At 45.2% G+C, this 15,397-nt stretch overlaps 1 long non-coding RNA gene across 1 annotated transcript in view; it reads right to left on the reverse strand.

Annotated features, from left to right (window-relative positions):
• LOC105531638 overlaps positions 1–12,886 on the reverse strand; it is a 41,841-nt gene extending 28,955 nt beyond the window's left edge. Inside the window, exon 1 of the long non-coding RNA XR_001004838.1 lies at positions 12,321–12,886. This is a non-coding gene — a long non-coding RNA (uncharacterized LOC105531638). The remainder of the gene's footprint in view (positions 1–12,320) is intronic.
• Between the last annotated feature and the right edge of the window lie 2,511 nt (positions 12,887–15,397).

A 15,397-nucleotide genomic window follows, 5' to 3' on the forward strand; every position in this document is an offset into this window, starting at 1 on the left:
GCCGACTTGATTCTCTTAAGAGCCTATCTTGTGGATATTTAAGGACAACCCTGTGGCGAAGGGATGTGGTCTGAAAGGAGCAGTTTTTCACAAACATCCAATCAAGAAGAAATAGAACAATCTAAATAGACTACTAACAAGAAGAGAAATTGAGTTATTAATCAAAAAGCTACCCACTGAGAAATACCCAAGTCCTAAAGTCTTACTGGTGAATTCTACTGAACATTTGAAGAAAAATGAATGCCAATTCTTTAGCAGCTTTTCCAAAAGACAGGAAAGGAGGGACCACTTCCCAACTCATACTATGAGGCTAGTATAACCCTAATACTAAAGGCAGACCAAGACATCACAAGAAAAAAAAGCCACAGACCAATATCTCTTATGAATATTGATGCAAAAATTTTCTGCAAAATACTAGCAAACTGAATCCAGCAACATGTGAAAAGGATTACAAACCATGATCAAGTAGTGTTGTATTAGTGTTCTCCAGAGAAACAGAGTCAATAGGATGTGTATATATACATTTATATGTATATGTAAAAAGACATTTATTATAGGGAATTGACTCATGTGGCTCTGGAGGCTGAGAAGCCCAGACCCAGGAGAGCTAATGGGATAGATCCAATTTGAGTCTTAGTCCAGATGTCTCAGCTCAAAGACGGTGAGGCAGAAGGGAGAATTCTCCGCTGAGTGCGGTGCCTCACACCTGTAATCCCAGCACTTTGGGAGGCTGAGGCAGGTGGATCACTTGAGGCCAGGAGTTCAAGACCAGTTTGGCCAACATGGTGAAGCCCTGTCTCTACTGAAAATACGAATATTAGCTGGGCATGGTGGTGCGTGCCTGTCATCTCAGCTACTCAAGAGGCTGAGGCACGAGAATTGCTTGAACCCTGGAGGTGGGGGTTGCAGTGAGCCGAGATTGCACCACTCCAGCCTGTGCAACGGAGCAAGACTGTCGAAGAAGAAGAAGAGGAAGAAAAGGAAGAGGAAGAGGAAAAAGAGAATTCTCTTTTACTCAGCCTTCTGTTATATCCAGGCCTTCAGCAGATTGGATGAGGCCCTGCACAGTGGGGAGGGCCATCCGCTTTAAGGAGAGGAGCCTCTGGTCAAGATTACAACTACAAGTGGCCCCATTAAAGGTAGCGATGTGATTACTCCCAGCAGGTTCACAGATCCATGCAAGTTACCCTGGGTTCTTGTGAAGAACTGCTCCTTTCAGACCACATCCCTTCGCCACAGGGTTGTCCTTAAATATCCACAAGCAAACAGCTACCTACCAATTGAATTTTGGGAAACCAACATGCCTCCCTGACCTCAAATGAGTCCCCTAATCCCTCATTCAAAGAACTTTAGCAGATCGGATCACAGTTTTTTTTTCCGTAACTAAGAAAATGTTCCCACGAGAGACATTTACACTTTGATAATGAATAAAGTTACACACATTTCATGCTATACATGGATAAAAATGGAGAGACGTTGGGTACCTCTGAGGACCTAAAGATAATCTAGGAAGCAAAGGGTGATGAAAAGGAACCATTTTTGATTTTCAGTGTTGGCTTTGACCCCTCTAATAGGCAATCAAAAATAAAGGAAGATCCCTTATCCTTGGATAAAGCTTTTCCATTGATAATGCATGTGCATGATCTCATTTGGTCTTTGTGAGTAGCTCAGTGAAGTAAACATGAATGTGATTCCCATTTTCAGGGAAAGCAGGTAGAATATAAATATAATGATCACCCAAGGTCACCCTGCTATTGAACAGTAGAGCTGGGACCTAAGCCCAGGTCTCTAAATTCCAAATCTTTCAACGACACTGATGTGGAAGAAGTTTGTCTACTTTTCCCCAGACAGAGGTTTTAAATTGCAGCTGGTACCCTTTAATATGAGACAACAATTCTTTAAAAAATAATTTTCAAGGAGTTCCTTATATCAACTGAAAACTAGGAGAAGAAGAGTGACAAGAACTCCTTTTATAAATTCATCATTGGAAAGCTTAAGTTAATCTCTTGCCCCAAAAGACTGCACCCTATAGAGGATGTGTAAATTGCTATGCCATGAGCCTGCGTTTGAGAATTTGCTGTTTTAATTCAGGCCCTTGATGCAGCAATTGGGTTCTGACAAATGAATTAAGGAGAGTTTCAGAACTGGCCCTTGCTGGAGGGAGGAGGGGTTTGATTGAATTACTCTAAATCCTAGGAGACATGCTAATGATATTAGCATTTGTGCTGCTCAGAGTCAACAGGAATCTGCCTTACCCAAGAGTACCTGTGCTGGTGGCCTGAAAGTGGGTCAGAGATTTTTTTTTAAGATAAACATTCTTATATTTCCATATTAAACACTATGTAGGTCATTGCATACCAAAGGGCTCAGTTGATATTGAAGCTGAAAGAATCAGAATTGTACGTCTTTCTGCTACACAGGGTTGTGGTGGCTGAGCAAGGGGCTGTTTTTGATGCAGGAGGTGGGGTGCAGTGGAGTTGAATGGGAAAAGAGAGGACGGAAGAGCATGCCAGCCTCAGATCTTCTCTCTGAGAATCAGAGACCTTGGAAGGTAAAGCAGGACAAGCATGAGGTCTCCAAGGCAGGGCACTTTGATAGAAAAGGAACCTTCAACCCTCATGAGCAAACATGAACTGTACCCCCGGATCACAGGAGGCCTTGGTCACCCCTCTGTCCTTGTCCTCTGGCTAGCTAGGGGACCAGGAGCAGGCCCGCCTTGAGTCTGATGAGGTGTGCATTGAGTTGGGGGTGCTGTGAGGCAGGAATTGCATGTTGTTCAATCAGTTGCATTAGCAATGAGATATGGCATCTGCACCTCCTGTATCTTGTAGCCCTGACACAAAACCTGGGGTGCCCCACCCTGGTTAGGACTCTGGCACTGAGGACACCAGATGGGATTGAAGGATCACCTCCACCCTTGCTAATTGGTTTTTCTATGATCTTGGGGCTTCTTGCCTGCTTCTATTAAAACACTCCAGTTAGAGAAAAGCCTTTCTGGGAAACAAAGGGAGTCAATAGGATGTGTATATACACAGGGAGGTATGTCATCATATTTTTATTGAGACATCTGGGGATGCTTTGAAACATACACCTTAAAAGAGTCATATTTCCAAGGCCTGAAAAAGAACAAGCGTGTGAAGTGACCTTGACCATGCAACTTCTTTTCCCTGACCTCAATTTCTTCATCAACTGATGAACTCAACAGGGATATTTGGGCTTACTGATATAATGACTGGAGGATTCCTTGAGGACACTCTTCTGCCTAGGAAAGCCTGGAATATAAGGATGTTAGAGAGATACTGGTCAAGACCTTGTGCTAAAGTTGATATACTACTGCAGTAAGGGCTCTGCATCCCAGCGGGGCTGTCTGATGCCCTGGCCATGGGGAGTGGGCTTTTCTAACACCCATTCTTAAAGAAGACCTTAGTTCACTCCACCTGGTTTACCTTTCACAAGTGGGACCCAAGACCCAGCTCTCAAAGTGAATGTGTCTAACACTTGTGAGCAGCTCTCGGGGCAGAGCTGGCGTGGACACCTCTGAAGGACCATCCCGGCTCCAGAGCTTCCTGCGCGGTTGGCTGAGGCCTTCACTGGGCATCACAGCCCAATTTCTCAGCCTCCCAATCCCACCTTCTTCTCTACTGTTGATCCTGAGAGCCCAGAGGAACTCCAATGGCAGAGATGGGATTGGGGATCAGACAAAAGGGAAGAGGTTGGACTAGATGGCCACGGAGGTGTCCTGAGGCTGTGATGCTAAGTCTGTATTCACAACCCCAAGGGGTCTGGGCTACTAACTAATATGACAGATTCCTGAGCCCTGCCTTGGCCAGCCCCACTGACCTGCATTTTTAGCAAGCTCCAGGACCATTCACCCAACCACTAAGAGAGAGCAGCTGCCTTAGAAGGGAATCCTTGTGGTCTTGACTCCAGCATGGCTACAAGGCAGGTCGGTTCTTCTTTGTTAATATTTTAATATTTTTAATTTTTGTTTATTTATTTTCTTGAGAGTGGGTTATGAGACTGGCTAATCTTTGTATTTTTGGTGGAGACAGGGTTTCACCATGTTGTCCAGACTGGTGTTGAACTCCTGGCCTCAAGCAATCCACCTGCCTCGGCCTCCCAAAGTGCTGGGATTATAGGCATGAGCCACCATGCCTGGCTGCGAAAGTTCTGAGTCATCTGAGGTCAGTGGGGAATTTGGCTGATGGTCTTCTGAGTGTAAAGGAAGAGGGCTGGGGCCACTGGGAAGCTGTATCTTTCACAGAATCAACTGTCATTTAAGGGAATATCAGCACCCACTGCCACCTCTTCTTGGTCCAGCACGCTGTCCTCACCTCGCAGAGTGAAGTGACCTCCAGATTTGAATGGTTTTGCTATTCCTGTTTCCTGCAAGGTCTGTTAGACTCCAAACAGATTTTTCTGGAGAGGTAATTTACATAGGTTATATTGAAAAATACAAGGGTCAGAGATTATTTGCAACTTTCAAGTGCAATTATCCAAGGATGTTGAGACTCATCCAAAAAAAAAAAGAGAAAAACCTCTAATCGGCTATTAAATATTTATAGGTCATTTTATTATTAATTTGTTTCGGCAGGAACTCAGGAAAGCACCCACACTTTATAGCTGACCTAATCATTCAGAGCTAACCCTGGCCGCACAAAATGAGCATGAATCATATCATGAAACTCTGCAGCAAAAAAACTCAAATCTTAGCTTTACAGTTTTCTTCATTACCAGTTGAGCTGGCTTCCAGCTTTGCACCCAAACACACTTTCTCTCTGGTCAGTCCTTGCTTCGACAAGACCGTAGCCAGGGCAGCACGCTGCAGGGAGGGGCACGAGGCTTTGCACGCAGAGCTCCAGCGCTGGGTAGCCCCATGGCCTGGACAAGCTACTTGACCTTTCTGAGCCTCACCTCCCTCCCCTGTAAAATAGAGCCACTAAATTCCTTCCTTTGCAGGTTTCTTGTAGGGCTTAGATGAGATGGAGGCTGCTAGCACATAAGACGGGCTGAAGCACCTATCAAGCGAGACTGGACATGCCTGAGTGCACGGTAAACAGTCGGATACATCCTCCTGCTCGCAGTGTTAGGCAGAATTAAATAAATGCCCAGAGCTGGGGCAATGGCAGGGGAGAGGCTGTGAGGGTCCTCACTACCTAGTCTGTGAAGGAGAAACAACAAATGACAGGACAAGGAGACAAGGCTAAGCACCAAATGAACAGCAAAGATAAATACTCCAGAATTAACGCTGCAGAAGCACGTGATCTGGAAGGCCCAGGATGGCTTTCTAGAGCCGCGGCTCTCAACCTCGGCCGCACAGTGGCATCTTCTGAGCAACCTAAACAAGGTGCCGAAACCTGAGTCCTGCTCCCAGCGACTCTGATGGAATCTGTCTGGGGTAGAGGCCAGACATTTGTGTGTCTGGAAGTCTCTCGCTTATTCCAGCGTGTAGCCAGCTGGGATCTGCTACGCTACAGGAACGTGACCTGAAAACAGTACTTATTTCCTCTGATGTCTGAACGGCACTTGGCCATTTCCAAGCACTTTCACCTGCATGGCTTCAGGAGACCCAGACTGGTGGGGGAAGGGGAGGAGTTTGGACCAAGGCCTAGAGGGCTCTGTGACAGTGATGTTTCCCTTCCAGAGAATTCTGGGTCTATTCCTTGGGTTCTGTGGTCACAAAGCTATCAAAGTCACCATTTCACTCATTCCTTAGAGAGAAAAAACAATTGTCCCTTAAAACAGGTAAAGAGCCTTCAACAACTGGTAGAAATAGCTCCCAGTCTTTGCAGCTCATACCATTTGAGCAAAGGATACAAAATCACAAATACAAAAACCTTAAGCTTCATTAGCTTTAGGCTAGATCAGCCCCTGAGAGGGGGGTCACGTGCACTTCGCCCCTCACGAGGTTGGGTAATGTGCCCGAGGTCCCATGGCCAGTACCGGGCAGGACTGGCGTCGGAGTCCAGGTCTAACTCTGTAACCTCTTCTTGGCTACTGGGAACCCCAGTATCTGTCCTGTCAGAGTCACTGAAACGTTTTTATTTGAATATTGGTCCCACAGTGGAAGTTAAACTTGTCTGAGCCCTGACCAGCTGTTCGTCTCCATCTGTAGGTCCTGTCCCATAAGTGCTTCCCAGGACGGGGGCCAGGAAAACCTCTACTGCCAAGGCCCACCCTTGCACACAGCGGCCCCCAGGCAAAGTGCCAAGGACTGCAAGGGGAAACCTCTGGTGTGGCTCCAGCCAAAAGAAGGATGTTTATGGGCTGGCCCTGCCAGAACATTTTCTGGGGTTTAAAAACAGAGCTGGAACTAAGTCCTTTTAGGGAGGCAGGAAGCCAGTGCAGGAGTTGCTGCTGGCAGAAGGGAGCCTGGGGCCGTGAGGAGCCCGCCTGGGGCTGCGAGGAGCCCGCCTGGGGCTGGCAGAGAGAGAGAGAAGCTCAAGGATGGGATGGGGTAGGGTAAGAGCCAAGGGGCCACCGTAATCCTGGGAGCGCAGGCCAACCCCAGTGGTGGGGAGCAGAAGAATCAGTGTCCAGCCACCTCCACTCAGCCTGTGGGCCTTAAATGTCCTTTCATCCTTGTAGAGGGGAGGTACCTGCTCAGAGTCCATGGATCAGGGTTCAGCTGCCAGCTCACACTTCCACACCCTTACCTTGACTTTAGACAAGGCTGCTTGTCTCTTTTGGCCCAGGTTTTTCATCTGAAAAATGAGGAGATAATTATAGGTTCCTTGCATGGCAGTTGCAATGACCAGAGAGGAAGTATGCAAGAGTTTAGGCATGGTTTAAGGCCTCAGTGAACCACAGCTACGCTTGTGACACTAGCTTTTTAGAACATTTTATTTATTTTGAATGAATGAGGAGTAACATTGCTTACTCTCACAGTGAAATAGACATGGAGAACCTCAGGGTGGAAATGGGGACCTTGAGACTCCCAGAATCACCACAGCTTCTAGAACTCAGTGGCCTGCAGATGGTCAGTGGTGGAGAAAGCCTGGTGGATTGACCAGGCTCAGAACTCCAGAGAGCCCATGGTTGAGGGTGACTCTGCTAACTGAAGGCCTGCCTACAGGCAGCCTCCAGTTTGGCTTTTAGTGACAGCCCGTGAGCCTCAGGCTAGGAGCGCTGCCTGCGGTGCGCGGGGTCAGAATGCATGTCTCCCATGCTAAGCCACGGTAGACAAGTCATGGTGAGGCTTATGTGACCTTTTCTGCTGTTAAAAGGAGAGGATTCTTTCTGGCATCTCGTCATAGGCTGTACTGATGAGAGGTGCTGGAGCGAGCCAGGAGGGCTGGTGTCCAGACCTGGCTCTGCTGTCGGCCAAGTGTGTATGACCTGGAGATGGTGTTTCCCCCTGCTGAGGTCCAAGAGGCCTCATTAGCCAAATGGAGGTGTGGCCTGGATGACCTCCAAGCTGCTCACGCACTTTATTGCACCTATTGCAACAGTCCATGAAAATACATCTAATGAACCAACTTTGGCTCTGTTGTCAAGCAATAAATACAGTCAATGAATAAACGAATCAATCAGCCAGGCATTCAAAGAGGACCCATTCAGGGCTTAGTGTGGTTCAAAACACTTGGGGGCATTCAAGGAAACTTCGCTGATAGTTAACTCTCAGCCTCTCAAGAACCCACAGTACAGCTGGCATCCAATGTCCCACCCACTGCAGTGGCCTCTCCCAATTCTATCATCCATGTCTTTGTTTGAAACTCTCCCATGCACACTGATCTCGTTCTCTAAATGCCACTTCCCTATACAAGAAACCAGGGCTGCTTGGAGAAATGGCTGACTCCAGGACTGGGACAGGAAAGAACAAGATTGACCTGGACCATCTTGTAATGTCCGAACGTGAGGAAGTACTCAAAGAATGCTGGGGACATGTTCAAAGGACTCAGGAGACAGAAGCCAGCTTGAAAGGGCTCCCACTGACCAAAATATGGGACAATTTGAGAGCATCTAAACACGTCATGACAGTCATATATTTTAAACCATTAAAATAATAAGATTCCTCAAGTCCATGCCTGCATAAATACATAGTCACTACTGGGAAAGCAGTCACGTGTGGTCAGTGCATCCTGCTTAGCTGTGGAAGATGGGTCTTGGGCCTTGAACATTTTCTCATGGGAAGATAAAGAGCCTGCATAGCCTGTGCTGGGCTTATCACCTGGGAGGGGATACCGCTCTCTGTTACAAATTCCATGTCCACATCAGTATGTGGGCTGATGGCCATCAGACACATGCCCAGCTTTTTGTATTTCAGACCCTACATGGGGAGAGCTGGGGGCCCTTGAAGTGGGTTGTATGTGATCACACTGCCTACATCACCTATGGAGTGGACCCGCCAGCCATGGGGTCCAGCGCAATGCCAGGGGCTACATCTTGCGTGCATGCTCTCTCTCTCCTGGCTGCAAGTCATCGCTGGGCCACTCGAGCCAGGTGTGCATGTTGTCTGTTTTCAAAGACCTCAAATCATGTCTGGTGTCTTCCCCGGGTGACACTTACCTACTTTTTAATGTCGGCCATATGCATGTTATATTCTATCCTGCAGCCCCTCCTGACGACCTGCTGAACAGGGAAATACCCTCAGATATACAACAAAGGGAAAACTCTTTCTTACAGTCAATTGCCAACTAATACATGTTGAATAATAGAGTTAAAAAAGAATGATGGAGTGTTTTTTTTTAATCAGTATTTTGCAGTCATCATGGTAATCATTGAATCAGGCAAAGAATCAGCAATTTTGCTAAAATGGTGGGGTGAAATTTTGATGAAGGCTATGACAATAATTACAAAATGGAAATTGGTAAATTTAACAGATAAGAAACCTTCACCAAATAATCAGAGTTAATATCACCAACAATGGGACAAGCTGACATCAGGCACAATACATTGAGAAGGATAATATGGATGTGAATTCCTGAATTTGGTCATTGTGTAATGTTATGGCAGATACTTAAGGTGGTCCTCATGGTCCCACCACCTGGTGTTCTTTTTTGAGATGGAGTCTCACTGTGTCACCCAGCCCGGAGTGCAGAGGCGTGATGTCGGCTCACTGCAAATTTCAACTCGCGGGCTCAAGCCTCCCAAGTAGCTGGGATTACAGGCGCCCACCATCATGCCTGGCTAATTTTTGTATTTTTAGTAGAGACAGGGTTTCACCATGTTTGCCAAACTGGTCTCAGACTCCTGACCTCAAGTGATCTGCCAGCCTTTGCCTTCCAAAGTGCTGGCGTTACAGGCATGAGCCACTGCACCTAACCCATCTGGTGTTCTTGACTTGTGTGACACCCTTCCCTTGAGAAGGCGCAAGACCTATGAGTTTCTTCTAACCAATGGATTATGGCAAAAGTGACTAGAAGTCTGCAGTTATGTGCACATCATTACATGATTGTGTTATGTAAGATTGTAACCCCTTCCTGCTGGCGTCTCTCACTTTCTTGCTGGTTTTAAAGAGTCAAGCTTCCATGCTGTGGGTTATCTGTGATGGGAAGCACTGAGGGTGACCTCTAGGAGCTGAAAGCAGCCTCCCGCAGAGATATCACAAGAAGCTGAAGCCCTCAGTCTTACAGCTGCAAGGACTGAACTCTGCCAAGACAGGCAGATTCCTCCCCAAGCAAGCCTCAGATGAGACCATAACCCTGATCCACTCTTGATTACAGCCTTGTGCAACCCTATCCAAAGAACCCAGCTAAGCCATACCCAGGCTATGGGATAATCCCACTGAAACTATGGGATAATAAATGAGTGTTGTCTTGAGCTGCTAGGTTTGTGGTAATCTTCAAAGCAGTAATGGAAAATGAGAGTGAATGTGTTCTGTAACAGAATGTCCTCACTTATGGAAGATGCATCCCGAAGTATGTAGGGAATCATCATACCTACAACTTTGAGAAGACTCAGCAAAAAATAAATAAAATAACATAAAACTATATATGTTCACAGAGAGAGACAGAGCCTATGTGGCAAAATGTGAACATTTTGTGAATCTACATAAAGGATATATAGGAGTAATTACTGTAGTTTTTCTATAAGTTTGACATTTTTCTAAGTAACAAGCTCACGCCTGTAATCGCAGAACTTTGGGAGGCTGAGGCAGGTGGATCGCCTGAGGTCAGGAGTTGCAGACCAGCCTAGACGGCATGGTGAAACCCTGTCTCTACTAAAAATACAAAAGTTAGCTGGGCATGGTGGCAGGCACCTGTAATCCCAGCTACTCGGAAAGCTGAGGCATGAGAATCACTTGAACTCGGGAGGTGGAGGTTGCAGTGAGCCAAGGTTGCACAATTGCACTCCAGCCTGGGCAACAGAGGGAGACTTCGTCTCAAAAGAAAAGGAAAGAAAAGAAAAGAAAAGAAAAAAGATAAGCTCTGCCCCATCACATTACAACCTATTGTCCTGAATAGCATCACATTCTCAGACCAGTCCACATTCCACTGTGCTGGAAGGAGTAGACAGTGAGGAACCCACAATTTCTGAGTTTTAGTGTCTTCCCAACTACACTCTCCCCCAGCCTGACCTTGGGAATTACTGACACAATTATCATCTCGTTTGTTAACATTTGGTATGTATTGTTGTTTCTTTTGGTTTTGAAAACATGTGCCTTTGATTTTATCATTTCCTACCTTTTCTTGCAAGTAAGAGGTAAATTAATCTTATGCCTGATATCCTGTGTTTTGGCATTTTGAACTTGAGCTTGCACTTGACTGTCCATGCTACTATTCATTTGTGTTTAAGGGTTGGAAAGTTCATCTGAGGCATTTTAGTGAAACTAGAGCACCCCATTATTTGTAGTGTCCCCATGATAAGGAAGCATGACTTCATCATTGTTAAATGCACAGTTCCCGTAAAGAGTCAGTTGGGTTTTGGAAGAAATGGGCTATTTGATGTGATGGCTCATAATTGTGGTGAAGGTTTAGATCACCTATTGGCTCAGGTGCCCCCAGGGGACTCGCTCTGAATGGTCCCCAGACCCTAATCAGATATTGTGCAAATTTTGCTCTTGAAGACTTGGTCTGGGCAAATATTTTTTGAGTAAGATTACAAAAGCATAGGCAACAAAAGCAACAATCGACAAATGGGGTAACATCAAGCTAAAAATCTTCTGCGCAGCAAAGGAAGCAGTCAAGAGAGTGAAGCAACAATCCACGGAATGGGAGAACACATTTGCAAACTACCCATCCTACAAGGGCTTAATCACCAGACTATGTAAGGAACTGAAACAACTCAATAGCAAAAAACATAATAAAAATAATCAGATTTAAAAATGAGCAAATGACCTGAAAAGACATTCCTCAAAAGAAAACATACAAGTGGCCAACAGGCATACGAAAAAATGCTCAACGTCACTAATTATTAGGGAAATGCAAATCAAAACCGCAATGAGATATCATCTCACCTCCGTTAAAATGGCTACTATCAAAAGACAAAAAAATAACCGATGCTGGTGAAGACGTGAAGAACAGGGAATGTTTGTGCACTGTCGATGGATGGAACACACATTGCGCACCCACTGTGGATAACAGTATAAAGGTTCCTCAAAAACCTAAAGATAGAACTACCATATGATTCAGTAATCCCTCTGCTGGGTAGATATCCAAAGAAAAGGCAATCGGTATGTTGAAGAGATCCCTGCACTTCCACGTTCATTGTAGCACTGTTCACAATAGCCAAGATAGGGAATCAACCTGTGTTCATCAATAGGTGAATGAATAAAGGAAATGTGGTATGCATACACAATGGAGTACTATTCAGCCACCAAAAAAGAATGAAATCCTGTCATTTGCAGCAACATAGATGGAACTGGAGGTCATTATGGTAATTGAAATAAGCCAGGCACAGAAAGATAAATATAGCATGTTGTCACTCATATGTGCAAGCTAGAAAAAGTTGACTTCATGGAGGCAGAGAGTAGAATGATAGTTATTAGGGACTGGGAAGGGTAGAGGGGAGAAGGGGATGAAGACAGGTTGGTTAATGAATACAAACATAGAGTTAGATAGAAGGAATATGTTCTAGGGTTCGATAGCACAGTAGGGTGACTATAGTTAACAATGATATATTGTATATTTCAAAATAGCTAGAAGAGAAGATTTGGAATGTTCCCGACACAAAGAAGTGATACATGTTTGAGGTCTTGGATATCCCAGTTACCCTGACTTAATATGCATTGTATGCAAGTATCAAAATATTACATGTCCTCCATAAATATGTACAACTACTACATATCAGTTTAAAAATAGATGACAGCCAAGGAAGAAGGGCCTCCAGAGAGCCCAATGGGCCAGGACTGTGGGAGTAAATGAGCTTCCTGAGGTTACCTGAACCTTGGTGTGTCCATCTGTGAGTAGGCCCCTTTCCTGAAGAAAGAATGGAGACTGAAGGGTCCGTGCTGCTCCAGGTGATGCCGATAGGGCCTGGCGGGGCAGCACTGGCCACCCTCCCCTCACTTTCTGCTGGCACCATGCTGACTCAGCCGCAGGTCTGCAGCCAGGACACTGGGCCCTTGGGAGTCTCTGAGAAGCAGTCATTGGTCTTTCAGCTCATTATGAGCCAATGGCTGGCATGCTTGTCTCGTGGAAATAATTTCTTTATTCCCAATGCTCCAGTTTTCTGATAGCTTAACCACATGGATGGGTGTTCCTTTCTTCTCCTGGACAGACGATGGCATCCTAGCACTTCCTTAGCATACAAAGCACCCGCAGCATCTTCCCTTGTTTGACTGAATCAGACATGCTGGAAGAGTCTGAGGTTCAGGGTTTTGCTTCCAGTCCTGGATGAAACAGATGAACGCCATAATCCCCGTATTTCCTAAAAGGGAGACATGAAAATCTTGCGTTTATACTAAAAAGTGTTCCCATCTCATTGAAATTCAGGCTTGAACTATCCACCCTGAACACGTCCAGAAGCCCTTTCTCAAATTTTGGAAGCAGTGATCTCGGGAGAGAAGTTTTCCATCTGTCTCCTTATGATGCTAAGCTGTTAGTGCAGTTCATTATTTATGACATCTCCTGCTTTACGGTAAGCCATGATTTTCTTTTTTGCCACGTATTAAGAATTCAGTCGGGTTGGTATAAAAATAGGGTTGTTATCTGCGTCTCCAGACTGACTTTTTGAACAGTATATTTTTGGGGGTGGGGGGGTGGTTATAATTATTCCCAAACTACTTTCATTCTTATCCAGTACTTAATATTGACTTTGGTTATTCACAATAATGCTGCTTCTTATCAGGTGTGTGTGGCCGGAGTGGCAGTAAGGAGACACGTCTTCCGAGGCCCTGCATGTGTCTGTAGGGCTGGAGGACATTCGCTCCCAGAGGCACAGATGACATGGGAGAATGTCAGCATATCAAGGCACAGCATCTCACAGTCACAGCAAATCCACAGTCTCCGAAGAGGCAGTTTGTGGCATGTGCTTTTAAAATCCAAACGAACAGACACAACAACTGGCATTCCAAACATCTCCTGGTCCTCCAGGGCAGATGGTGCCAAGGCAATGATGTATTCAGCAGAGCTGAGCTCCCCAGGCTCACGTGGGGAAGAGAGCTGGGCTTTGGACTCTGACTCCCTCTTTTCCATCAGGGTTCAGCTCCCCCTTTTCAGCCCGGGCCGTCTGCTGGCTAATGCACGGAGGGAATCCTGGTCTACCAGCCTGCAGGGACATAGCTGAGTGCACCGCCCTGGGGCAGGAAGGCAGTCCTGCACACGACAGCCCCAGGTCAGACAGAAGGAGGAAGGCACTGACACCACGGCCCCCTCATTCCCCCAGTCCAGTTGTTATTGTCAACTCTCTTCTTGGTAACCCCTGACCCCTCATGTCCTGCCCACAGAGGCTCAGGGGTGGCGAAATTGCCTCAAAGGATGGTTATTTTAGTGCAACAGAATCAGATGATTTTCCACTCAGCATCTTGTTTGTAGAAATATCCTATTAGACACAGAAAGGAAAAGATCCGTATCTTTCACACCATAATTAAAATAACACTTTTCTCAATGAAACATTATCTAGATTATCCCACAGAACAGTGTTGCTTACAACAGTGACTATAAATGTGATGCTGCCAGCTAGAACACTATGGAAAATGTTAGTTACTGCACCATCTCCTGCAGTTGTTCTTTTGATGTGCTGGCTTGGAATAAACAGACTTATCTTTCCTGTCATACAACACTGTCTTTAATTTAATGGAGATGTTATTAAGATAAAATCTCTATTCAATTCCATATTGTACCATATTAACACACACAATTAGTAATGCATTATCAGTTATGAAGAAAGATGATGACTGCTTTTAAGCTAAATTACCTTTATCACGGTAGCACATGAAAGAAGCGACAAATATTTATCCGAGTGTATGTTAATTCTTATTTAATTTTAACGCTGTTTTTATCAACCAAATTAACCAATGAATTTTATTAAAGGGAATGTTATTATAGAAGAGAGCTTCCAATACTCCCTTCCATCTGTTTTTATTTATATAATTTTGATGGTTCCTTTTTCTCTTTCATTTCATTTCTAATTAAGAGGAACACGTGGAAAATTGAACATTTGGGCTTAATTTTAACAGAATTTGGAATAATTAGAAGCGTGTTCTTGTTAATGTAAAGATTGTCAGTGTTGGGTTTGCAGGGCTTACGTCTGTGCATTTAAACTCCCTCCCACAAGGCGTCTTGCTCAGTACATCTCAAGGAATGATGGGGGCATTGTAACATGGAAAAATAATCTCACCTGGGTGATTTTACACTTAGAAAAGCCAAGCAATTCCTTTTTACAGTTTTAGAAATGCAATAATTTTTAGTACAAAGAGGTAGAATGTGAGAGCAAGACGCATCTTACAATTCAGGTTGGAGCACTCTCCTCCGCAATATATAAATCTTGCTTCCCTTGGCCCCGGAATCACCAGGAACTTGCAATGTGTGATTCTAACTGTGAACGGCACGTACAGATGGGAGAGACTGAAATCAAGGAAAGCTCTCCTCCTTGGACTGTGACTTTTTTTGACTTAAACTTTCTTGACCTTTTTTTCTCCCAAGGTGAGACGTCAAGTATAGTAGCAATGTCATTAGGAATGAATGTACCCTCAGGTAACAATCTGCAATCAGAAGGGATATACTTATTCTATCTTAGGGCATGTTCAAATTTGAATTACGCTAGTTTTGTCTTTTTGTTTTTGAGACAGGGTCTCACTCTGTCACCCAGGCTGGAATGCAGTGGCACCATCCTGGCTCACTGCAGCCTTGACCTCCTAGGCTCAAGCAATCCTCCTACATCAGTCCCCCAGGTAGCTGGGACTACAGGCATGCGGCTAGCATGCCCGGCTAATTTTTAAATTGTTTATAGACATGGAGTCCCACTATGTTGCCCAGGCTGGTCTGGAACTCCTGGTCTCAAATGATCCTCCCCC

The sequence above is a fragment of the Mandrillus leucophaeus genome, unplaced genomic scaffold, assembly GCF_000951045.1.
Source record: "Mandrillus leucophaeus isolate KB7577 unplaced genomic scaffold, Mleu.le_1.0 Scaffold9, whole genome shotgun sequence".
NCBI classification, from domain to species: domain Eukaryota; kingdom Metazoa; phylum Chordata; class Mammalia; order Primates; family Cercopithecidae; genus Mandrillus; species Mandrillus leucophaeus.